Here is a 12,835-nt window from a genome sequence, read left to right as displayed (position 1 = left end):
GAACAATGCATTGTCTATACTAAGTTTTGTTCCCTTAGACAGAAATATTATGGCTCTTCCGGAGCCTTCAATCAAACTTATATTACCAGAAATTGTTGAAACATTTGCTTTTTCCTTATGCAAATAAGAAAAGTATTTCTGATCGTTGAATATGGCATGAGTTGTTCCACTATCAATAACACAAATATCTTCATGATTTGTCTTTGATCTAAACATAATTTGAGGGTTATCCATATTCTTCAAAATAACATAAATAAAATATATTATAGTAAACTTCATTATCAAAGCATAACTTTTATTTATGTACAACAATTACATAACCATACTATCTATTACAAACAACAAAAATTAAAATATTTACATTTCTACAGATTCACTACCGATTACATGACTTGTTTCTCCTTCTGGGAGTGCAAAGTAATCAGCTACATCCAAATGCATGAAGTCTAAATTATCTTCAGAAATAAAATTTGCTTTAGCATTTTTCTCTGTCTTCTTCAGGGAGGCTTGATAAAGCTCAAGCAGGTGCTTTGGCGTACGACAGGTACGTGACCAGTGCCCTTTTCCTCCATATCTATAGCATGCATTTTCTGCATTTGGCGCTTGCACCGCTTCATGCTTTTGTTCCTTCCTTTTCCACTGCTGGTGGTGAGGAGACTTCTTTGGTGCATTATTATTACCATGATTGGGGTTTCTTCCCCGACCACGGCCATGACCACGACTGGGGCCACGACCTCTTCCACGTTTAGCTTGGTGGAAGTTCGTCTCATTCACTTCAGGGAATGGACAAGAACCAATAGGTCGGCTTTCATGATTTTTCATTAATAGCCCATTATGTTGCTCTATTATAAGAAGATGTGAGATAAGTTCAGAATACTTTTTAAATCCCATCTCTCGATATTGCTGATGCAGGAGCATATTCGAGGCATGAAAAGTAGTGAAAGTTTTCTCCAACATATCATGATCAGTAATATTATCACCACATAATTTCAATTGGGAAATAATTCTGAACATAGCAGAATTATACTCACTGATAGATTTAAAATCTTGTAGCCTTAGATGAGTCCAATCATAACGTGCATGTGGAAGAACGACCATCTTCAGGTGGTCATATCTATCTTTCAAATTATTCCACAGTATGACTGGATCTTTAATAGTGAGATATTCCATTTACAGGCCCTCATCAAGGTGATGACATAGGAATATCATTGCTTTGGCACGGTCTTGGTTTGATACCTGATTTTTATCCTTAATGGTGTCTGCCAGACCTATCGCATCAAGATGAATTTCAGCATCAAGCACCCAAGACATGTAGCTTTTGCCCGATATATCTAGGGCTACAAATTCAAGTTTAGAAAGATTTGACATTATTTAGGAAAAGAAAGTTCTTACCTCTAATACTTTCAAAGTATTTGCTCGAGATGTCAGAGTCTCGTGCTGATAACGTGTTATAAAATAAAGACTGTAAAGTAAATACAAGTATAGAGAGAAACTGATATATTATTCGAATTCAAACTGATGTACATAATGAACTGAAATCTCTTCTATTTATAGAAGAAAGGAAGCTGCTGTGTAAGCTGCTACGCAAGCTGCTGTGTAAGCTACTACTACAAGCTGCTGTGTAAGCTGCTAAAAGGAAGTTGTTGTGTAAGCTGCTATTACAAGTTGCTGTGTAAGCTGCTACTGCAAGTTGCTGTGTAAGCTGCTACTGCAAGCTGCTGTGTAAGCTGCTACTATACCAGATATGAATAATCTTCTACTGAGAGCAATGTTTATCCATAACGGAGTACTGAATGGATAAGCTTATTATACCCGGTATGAATAATCTTCTACTTAGGGTAATGTTTATCCATAACCGGATACCAAAGTGATAAGCTTCTTCAGGAAGCTTATTTCCAATAGAGTACTAAATAGATAAACATATTTACGGTGGAGTCCCATATGGATAAACTTCTTCAAAAAGATTATTTACAATGGAGTACTAAATGAACATCCATAATATAATATATTTATAACAATTTCCATTTTCTCATTCGCCAAAGACTAATAAAGACTGAATCCATGGACTGCATGCACGAATCTTAGGTTTGGTCCAGAATCATACTTAGTATCTCAGACTTTTCGTTATTGGGCTTTGGTCCGTGCCAAGTATGGGTGAAACAGCACGGGCTAGTCAGTTTTCGGAATAATAATTAAAAAATAGCTAGCGTTTGTAAAATCATTGTATTTTGCTGTAATACAGAAAGTTTCAGCATAATATACTGAAGATTAGTGCACCTGTGTGTATGATCCAACATATTATGCTGGAACTCCAGCACACGGAAAATTCCTAATATATCGGAGATTGGAGCACCTGTGTATGAACTTTCAGCATATTATGCTGGAACTCCAGTGTATTACGCTAGAAGTTTACATGTAAAAAATTCGAACTCCAGTATATTATGCTGGAATATTTTTAGGATTTTGAACAGTGTTTTCGTTCAGATTTATCATAAATAAAAAGTGGCTAAATTTCGATTACTTTTGAAACTGTGACTATTTTTAAATTACCATTTGTAAATTTGACTAGTTTTGAATTTCACACAAGCATAGACTATCAACATCTAGTCTTACTATTGGGCCTAATTGAACACCACTCAATTATAAAAGAAGAACTAACTCATATAGCCGCCCACTTCACCGTTTAAACTAAAAATAACCGATTATAATATATTATATGTATAAATTTTGTATTGTATATGTAAAATTGTGTATAATCAATGTATATGTCTAGAATAAGTATCGAATATAACAGGCTATTTGTGTCCTACTTGTGGAAATAAGTTGTTATTTGCGTAAAGATCCCACTATGAAACCCTAATGGAAGTTAACGCGGTAGAAGCAAGAGAGATCACGGACCTCCAAGCTACGGCAATATGTGAAGGCTGCACGTGATTTCTGGCAACTTTTGCGGTTCAATAAATGACTTCCGCATTTCTTTCCTATTTATTTGACCCTCTTGTAAGCTACTTGGATCAGCGCTTGCTAAAGGAAATTCCTTTTAGCAACTCAATATTAGGCTTTGGAGTTTTTTTTTAGCCAGAGTTGTTTTCCCTCTTCTCAACACTGTCTCTCTCAGGCGATACGGTGTTAGATCTGCAGAATTTTATTTGTCTATTTATGCCTTTTTCACTTTTGTTGAGTAAAAGTTATTTTTTCGGGATCTGTTAAGATATTTTCCTTATTCCGTTTTGGATCATCTAATATAGGTTTATTCCTACGGCTATTTATGAAATTGAATTAGTGTTTTTGTTATCTCTAGGTCTTTCTCCAATTTCTCGTCTCCTCAATTTTTTTTGGAGTTTCAATTTTTCTTGTTTCGGTTTAGGCTACTTGAGCTTGCTAACTGTATTCTTCAATTTTTTGTCTGTGAGCGCTTACTGGTCAGGATGATGAAGAAAACTATAAACAACCAAGCCATGGAACTGAGCTACCTGCTTGAAAAAATTGATACAGTAAGTGCTATTCTACATCTCAGATCTAATTCTTATTAACATATCGATCTTACTAACGACATTAGCTGTTCCTGCTCAGCCATACCACCTAGTAGTAAAAGAAGACTTGTAGAATAAACATTTACAGAGAACATAACTGATACAAGGCATCACTGTTCTGTTTTAACATTTGGACCTTGCAATGGTTAAGAAGACCGGGGGTTTTAGAACTTGTTCGTTAGGAATTAGAGAACAATTAGCATAGTAATTGTTGTTGCCTCCTTTCCCTTTCTGTGATAATATACTGCTTTGCATTCTGAATTATCCCCAACCATATAGTGAAGGGAAGCCCAGAGTGGCTAAGATGATCCTAAGAACCAAAAGTCATGCAATTGACTTGAAATAAAATTTTCTATTAATTTTGTTTTACAAGAGGATGCAACATATAGATTCAAACAAACTTGGGATATATTTCATTGGATATTTATGAATGGGCATGGCTAAAGAGTAAGGTTCTGAAGTACCAAACGTGACATTCTCTTACAAGTATATTTATAACCTCTTGCACTTAGACATCTAAATTAATAAAACATTCTTTAGCATCCTTAAACCTACTAGCTGACATGTACATAAGATGAAGGATGGTATTATGTTTATTTGTGGACCGCTGTAAAAGAAGAAACATACAAACTCTTTAAAGATGTACCCAGTTTTGAAATGTACCAGCAGTGCGATCTACTTGATGAACCCTGATTCATCAAGTATTTCCCTTTTGGTAAGGAATTGTTATAAACCATCACGATTTAGGTCAGTATTTTTCAATGTATTTTGGTTTATACCTTTGATAAATAGGTCTTTGACTGGACCACATTAGTTGCAGCCTCAGGGGTAAGCCTTGCTTTAAGTCTCTTGTACTCTTCTTCATCTAACATAATAACCTATATATAAAAATTGCAATGAATGAGTAAAAGGGAAACCAAGGTGATGGAGGAGATTAATAGTAAGAGATACCTGAATTCCTCTTTGGCACAATACAAGGCCGATGGAGCAAGAAACTTTGGACAAACGCCCTCTAAGGACCACTTGGGAAGTTCCTTTAGGAATGGACTTTAGGACCACAACAACAACTAGACTACTTCCATCAACCACCTTCACTTTCAACTGCGGATGCCTCGTTATGTAAAGTTCACCGTTATTATTCAGCTCCTCCTCCTGTTAGAATGTTACATTTGTGTAAAATTGTAAGTATCAACTGGAACCGTCTTTCGTCCAGCCAACAAACATTGGATATAGTGTATTGGGAGACTTTTCTTTAAATTCATTTTCTCCCTAATAGTGAATATCTGCCATAGCTAACAGAATGTTTTTCTCAGTAAATTGCATTTTAGGTAGAGATCATGCATTTTTTCTTATATATAAAGTAAGGATGAGAATTATTCGATTTTCTATAGTTTTTACTTACCTGATTTAGGAGTCCAAGGCTCAAAACTTTTATGCCTTTCTGATCAGCTTCCATGATGGCCTCCTCAATCAAATTGTTAATAGTATCTCTTTGCCATTGCATAAAGTACTGAACAAAGTAAGAAATTAGGCCAACTAGTCGCTTTTAACAACGTATCCAGAACATACAACTAGTCATGATTAGCAAAAGTTCTTACTTGTTTCCTGTATTTTGGGACAGCCCAAGTTTGTAACTTAAGATTCTTGAATAAATTTCTCTCAACAACAAACGTTTGACCATAAATCCAAGTAATAAAAAACAACCATAGGGTAACGGGAAATACCACTTGGAAGCGTGAGGCGTCGAGGCCAAGGATGCAAGCCCTAGTCGGAGATCGTAGATTGATTCTGGGGTTCTTAGATGTGTTAGGTGCACAATGTCAGGCAAGTCAGCTTTCCTCTCAAGTGACTTTTCATATAATGTATCTCAGGACTTGTCCACTGTACCATACAGATAGTCATACATTGGCATGAAAAGTGAATAATTTGTTCTAAATTGAGTGTGATGTAGCGAGTGGTACCTGTGCCATCAAAGAATTGACATTAGTGGTAAAAAATAAAACAAATTCATCAGGGATTACTAGTCTGCCTAGTCAGTAGGAAAAAAATACATTTGAAAGAAGACTTATATTTCCATTTTTCCTTTTATTTCCTGGTGAGCTAAAGTTAGAAGCAGATACAAAATTTCTGTTCACTGAGGTCTCTAACTTTGTTTGTACAGAAGTACCAAAATTGCATCTCTTTTGTCTTCTAGTTAAACTGCTCTGCTACCTTCGAGATATGCATACGATTAAATACATCTTGGGGTCGCCTGAATGTGAAGAAACATTAATGTTCTGGAAGTAAAAAATGAAAAAGTTATTTGTGCATTTGAGCCTTTTCCTTCGATTGAGTGTTCCCTGATCAGTCTCCTCCAAGCCAAACCTCCAAAACTACTTCTCTCTCTTCCTTTCTGTTTTTTTTTTCCTCCATGGGTATAATAATATTTTGTGGCCAGTGAACTTTATCCACTGTAACATTAAAGTCACCTTATTGGGCAGGTTTTGTCATTTATGGATAAAGTTTAATGACTTACTATTATAGTAAGTACATTTCATCTACTTTAATGTGACAATAAAGTTACGTGACTTTACTGTTATAGTCGGTAAAGTTTATTTACTTTACTGTTATACCGGGTAAAGTTCGGTTACTTTAGTGCGACAAAATAATTTCTAACTTTACCATTATAATGGATACAGTATGTGAAATTTAACCCTTAAAAGTTTATAGTAAATTCCTTTTACTTGCAACTGTTTCGAATTATATTTGTTCACTCAAAATACATAATTTCAAACTATGTGTTTTTATAACTTTGTAGATGTCTTGACTATTTATTTCAATTGTATAAATGTTTATTTTCAGGTCAAATTCAAAAAAAGATTAACTAAAACTTTATTATTTTTAGCCAAATAAAAAAATTTAGCATAAATAATGTAGTTCTATCTAAATTTTATTATAAATTGTATTCGGAAAAAATTATCTAAAAAAGTAACATACTTAGAAAGGTAAAAATATATTTTATTTTTCAAAAAAAGCCACATATGCAAAATAATTCACGTGGCAAGCGAGTGCACCCACACTCTTTGCTACATCAGCGTCCAGGGAGGTAATGACTCTCAAAAGGCCAAGTTGAGAGGTAATTAAGACCACGAATAGTTTAAGGCTGTAACTAATAATCCATGTCAAGTTTAGCGGGGTGGTAAGGTATTTTGCCTATTTCAAATCCCTGTTAAAGATAGCTGTTGCAAATGAAAGTTGAACATGAAAAGACACAGCAGGATGAAAAAACACATGGTAAGTGAGGTCTTGTCAAGGCAAACCAAACAAACGTCTTAAGCATAGTTGATGCTATAACTATAAAAATTGAAATATAGGGAAAACAGACTCACGAGGGCGTATATATCAAGTACTTGAGAGGGGGAAACATAGAGAACATCCACTTAGGAATAAGCTCAAAGTTGCAATGCCCCATGTTGTTCATGAAATCAACGTAAGTGATGTACACACCAAATGCAGCTATAGAAGCAGTTCCAGTGAAAAAAGTTGTGACCCCCGGTATAACAAAGAGCGTGTAATATGCTACGATCTCAGCAAACGGATGAATAACAGCTGCAACAATAAAGAACTTTGCTTTGTAAGTATTTGCAGATAGGTCATTGATTGTCTTTGAAATTAAACTGAAACCAAGTGACCTACAAGCCAGTAGGCAGGTCTTTAATATGCAGAAAGCCAATCTACAAAGTACTTATATTCTCATCCATCCCATTTGAATCATATAAGTGACAGCCATTCTGCAAGATCTTTTTAACATTATCTACTGGTTACTGTCGATATTATTTTCTAGGTTACTATGTCAGGCTTAATATAAGCTCCTTGTAATATCTGATGTATTTTCTCCAAGACTGATTGTTCTGCCTCTAGAAAACTACATCAAATTAAACATATGATACAAAACGTTTACGAGGACCACTTACAAGTGATGGGCTCAGTAACCATGGAGGAGTGATGATGGGAATGATAACGAGGCTCAGTAACCATGGAGGAGTGATGATGGGAATGATAACGAGAGTAGAGAAAATGGTGGTGCAGAGCTCTGTGAAGCCAATAATAGAGAAACTCCACCGGACCGAGATGCATCAAGGCAGTTATTATGATCCCATCAGTCCTCCACAAAGGCAAGTGATGAGTCTGTTGGAACTTCAGGTATGCAATGTAGAATAACATTCCATGAAATATGATTTGATCATCCCTACAAAAATACTTCAACCTTAGATCAATTTTGTCATGTACAGTTTGTTTTGCACGTTCTTTTTTGCTTTGTTGGATTCTTTTTAGACACTGTCGGAACCTAATTAGTACTGTCAAAGCATGGTTTAGTGTTTAGACATGTGCGACCTAGTCCAAGATTCTGACTCCTAGCAGGCGTATAGCTTTTCTTCTGGCTGAAACTTTCCAATAACATCTTCAGCTGGAGGACACTTGATTTGCATCATAACTTTTAGTGCACAAAAGGGTCTTAGTTGTAGCAATTCAGCCCACAAATTTATTTATTTATTTATTTTTTGTGTGGTAATGTAACCGTTCAGCCTACTACTGCTCTCTCAGCTTTGGGCTAGGCCCACAAGGTCTTAAAATGTGTCACTAGGATCTAAGGTTTGTTTTCTTATATACCCAACCTCTCTTTATGTTTTGCTGTATATGAGATTTGCCTAGGGTGTTACACCACCTCTCTTAAAGATTCAACATTGTCGTAAGATGTGGGATTCACCTGAACTCATTTGAGATTTTTCCCTACCGTCTCTCCTAATGATGTGAGATTTGCTTAAAACTCAGCTTTCAGTTGAGAATTGCCCAACCATCACTTAAGCTTGTATGAGTGGTTCTGATATCATATGTAGCTTCCATCCTACAAGGCATCATCTTTGTCGTATTTTTTCCAAGTGAAATTTACATAGAGGTTACATTAATGACCACCAGGGGTTCAATTATTCGTTATAAAATCAAATCTTCCTTGCTAAGAAATTGGAGGCGAGTTTGAATATTACCACTTAACTAGTGTGGAGTGGGTGAGGTTGGAATGTACATACCAGTTTCGTTCTCTGTCAACTTGATCAAATTCAATGCTCTTGTCAAGAATCCGATTATCACCCTTGGCTGTCCTGTAACGGGATAGGGATATCCACATCTGGTTGTGAACTATTCTCCATAGTAGATATGGGAGTATAACTATGTATGTAATGTCCTTCTGACTTTCATCTTTGCCCATGAAGAATGAGTATATGCTATGACCCACAAATGGTGCCAAAAGCAAGTACTTAATGGCAACAAATTATTTCACAGAAAAAAGAGTAGAGAGTTCAGCAAGTCTAGCTATAGCTTCCTGATTCAGCACAGAATCGTTTAGAAGGAAGAAAAGAACACAAAGGTTTAAGCATTAAAGTGTAAACTTAATTGTCAGTGCCAATACTACGTAACACAAATTCTGATGAAAACATTATAGTGTTACATGGAGCTAATTAGTTACTTACCTTTTACTTTTAAAAGGAAGATGACCGAAAAATGTAAACTGAGTTAGGGTACCATGAGCATTTTAACAAAAGAGACAGTAGACCTTTTGAAAGCAGTACATATTCAAATGAGAGAATATTGTTGTCAGATTTAATTATTACTACAGCTATATTAGAAAGCACTAAAGGAAGTGCCTTTTATCCCTCTCTATTCTGGACAACCGTACAATCTAAGGAATATGTATTCCAACAACAGAAAGAAAGAAAGAAAGAAGAGATGTACGTAACTTCTTAAGATTATATCATTTTAAGTCTACATGCTTTCCAATATACTGTAAAAATAACTTGTTCTGACTGCAAAGAAAGAGGAAACAATAGTTGAGAATTCAAGAAAGTGTACCTTGAAGTTCCCAAGGCGTGCCCATGGCCACTCTGTGAGAATGCCAGGTTTTGTAGCCATTCTTTTGTTACTTCACCACAAAGCTTGAGAAAACTAAGTATTTGTAGCTTTGCTCAACTTGTTCTTTCCCTGTGTTCTCTTAAAAGCCTCTGCTTCCACTGCCTTATATATATACACTATTGAATCTTGTTATACAAGAATGCATGTACAATATTCTGCCAATGAATAATGCCCGTATAAACTGCCCTCAAAGTCAATCCTAATCATCTGGTAGTAATTTAGCATGCAGGAACAAACTATACTGTATAACTACAACTACAAGTTGTATTTCATATTTAAATGTGACAATCTTTTCTTTTGTTGGACAGTATGACCTAGGGCTAAGCAAATATGAGTTCACCTAGCAATAGATTATGCTACATTAATTGTGTGTTTGCGTAGAAAGTTGGAAATGCGCAATAAAAGTAGGAACAATGCTTTATCCGTTTCATTTTATATGACGATGCATGACGAGACATGAAATGTAAGAAAGAAAAACCTCTTGCACATATCAAACGTACCATTAAACTTGTAGTATGAAACATGATCGGATGTTTCTATAATATAAGAGTGTCATTAGGGACAAAATGAGATACTTAAAAGAGTTTTTAGAGTTCAATTTTTTGGAAAATAATGTGAGAAAAGAAATTAATATATTTGGTGGATCAAGAGAAATGACATGTTATAACTCACGTATAATCAGAAATATATAGATACTGTAGAATGGAAAATATTGAGTAATTATAATATACATTTGAGCTTTTTAAAAGAAGGTGAATGAAAAGAATTGAAGAAAAAAGATAAGAGACGTGACATCACATTTTTACGAGGCATGCATATTCAATATTTTTCCACAACTACAAGTTCGGAAAAGTCAAAAAATTGTAACCCTTGTTCATAATTAATTTTGGACGTAACGTTTTGCTTTTTTCCAAACAGTGTGACGGGTGACCAAGGGATAAGCAACTAGTACTATATATGAGTCCACACCTAAACAATAGATTATGCTACATTAGTTGTGTTTTCGTAGCAAGTTGGAAATGTGCATTTAATAAAAGTGTAAAAATTGTATGGGTGCCCTATTTGGTTGTCCCCATTTAATCTTATACCAATTTTTTAAAAAGTTTTAATTTGTACCCACTTTTTAAACAACTTCAGCCCCTTGCTCCTTCTCCTCCTCAAAGTTTTATCTTTTCTTTTTCCAGAAGTAAGGTTCATCCTTATCTGCTTCTTCTTATTTCTCTGGCGAGTCCTATAAATTTTCAATCATTTTTTCCTTTTCGTCGACACCCTCAGCCGTAAAGGTTCTATCTTGGTTTTGCAACTTGAATCTTATGCACAATTTTGATGTGAAAATGGGACACGAGAAATTAATTATTAATTTTATATTGTTGTTTGGTGAATTGAGTCTGGTGGAAATTGGAGATTTCAGTTGTATGGATTGGTAATGTGTTGATGTTTCTTGGTTCCTATTAATGTTGCTTTAAGTTACTTCGTGTGGGTACAATATGCCCTCTAGAGCTGAAGTTCGACAGTTACAAAACAAGAACTTCATCGCCAGTTACAAAACAAAAACTTTAGCTCTAGAGCTGAAGTTTGTCAGTTACAAAAACAAAAACTTCAGCTCTAGAGCTGAAGTTCGCCAATTACAAAATAAAAACTTCAGCTCTAGAGCTGAAGTTCGCCAATTACAAAAATAAAAACTTCAGCAATTACAAACAAAAACTTCAGCAAATGGAGAACAAAACTTCAACTACTATGCTTAAGTTCAGCAATTACAAACAAAAACTTCAGCACACTTGCTACTTCAGTATCGTCTACTAGAATGCTGAAGTTTTGCATGATTGGCTTTGCTACTTCAGCCTCGTATGCTGAAGTTACGCGAAAAAGTGGGTACGCTTGCAATTTTTTTTTGCAAAGCGGGCACAAGTTAAAGCGTGACCCATAAAATGGGTATAAATACAAATGCCCCGATAAAAGTTTGTGAGGCCATGCCAATGCTACGATTCATGTCAAGAAATGATGTAATTGGTGATGGTAGAGTAAACCCTAACACCTATAAGGCTATAAAAAGTTACAGAAATAACACGAAAGTTGGTATATCTCAAAAGTTAGTGTTGCTCATTTGATCTATCATTTTCACGCCCAAATTAAATATTTCTTGCTAAATTCCTTATTTTATTGTGAGATTTTTATAGTTTTTTTCTATATAAGTTTAGTAGTAGTATTTAATTTAAAAATGAGACATCATTGTATCATTGAGATTTTGATCATATGTTTTATTTTTCAAATAACATATCAACTAGTAATCGGATGAACTGGTATTAGTGAGAAATTGATTCAACCGGGACGGTTTTGCAAAAGTAGGGGTGTACAAAGCAAACCGATAAATCGTGCCAACCCGATAATCCGAGTCAAACCGAGAAAAAAAATCCGACTATGGGTTGGTTTGATTTGGTTTGGTGTTGGAAAAAAAAATCCGACCATAAAATTGTTTTGGTTTGGTTTTAACTAAAGAAAGTCAAACAGAAACCAAGCCAACCCGACATTACATATATAAAAATTTTAGATATATTTTATATATAAATATACTTGTTGTGATGTAATTTATAAATATTTCTTAAAAAATTTCATAATTTTATTTTTTTGAGATATTATTTCAAGGTTGGACTTAGAACTTTTGAATGTTCCAATAAGTTTTATAATTATTAATATTAGTAAATTAAATAGTGCTAACAAAAGCCCAAACCAAAATTAAATCAATACTAATGCTAACAAAAGACATTTAATTCAATACTACGGACGGGAATGTATTGAATATCTATTTTTTGTTTTGCAATAATTTAGATAAAAATGTATTACCTATTTTATTTTTTCTTTAGCGTCTAGTCATGTATTTAATACTTCCTTATTAGTCTACTTATTTTAGTATGATTTAGTACTCTTAGATTATGTTTATTTTTATTATGGCTTTTTAATTAGCAATATTTATATTATATAATTTTATTGTCTTTATTATTGAATATTTTAGGATAATGCCATGACATATCTCATATTTTGTATTATTTTTTTGAAAAATACTTTATATATTTGTATCTTACTAGGACTAAAGAAATATTTTGAGCATAATTTATAAGTTTTTTTTACGAAGATTTTATCGGAAAAAACCCGAATAACCCGAAAATCCGAGAAAACCCGAGAGTGAAAAATCCGAGTTTTATTGGTTTGGTTTGACCTTCAGATTTAATAATCCGACACAATTAGTTTGGTTTGATAATTGTAAAATTCGAACCAACCCGACCTATGTCACCCCTATGCAAAAGTATAATTTTAATTGAACTCAATAGGTTAATTGATAATTGGGTACAGACTACAAA

The 12,835-nt window shown here is 34.4% G+C and overlaps 1 long non-coding RNA gene across 1 annotated transcript; it reads left to right on the top strand.

The window, feature by feature from the left end:
• Positions 1-2,698: 2,698 nt before the first annotated feature.
• On the top strand, positions 2,699-9,786 carry LOC142182730 (uncharacterized). Its single transcript, XR_012711736.1, has 2 exons — positions 2,699-3,494; positions 7,434-9,786. It is a non-coding gene; the product is annotated as an uncharacterized LOC142182730 (long non-coding RNA).
• Positions 9,787-12,835: the final 3,049 nt, after the last annotated feature.

The sequence above is a fragment of the Nicotiana tabacum genome, chromosome 7 (assembly GCF_000715075.1).
Source record: "Nicotiana tabacum cultivar K326 chromosome 7, ASM71507v2, whole genome shotgun sequence".
NCBI classification, from domain to species: Eukaryota; Viridiplantae; Streptophyta; class Magnoliopsida; order Solanales; family Solanaceae; genus Nicotiana; species Nicotiana tabacum.
This window is presented reverse-complemented; position numbering and strand designations above follow the sequence as displayed.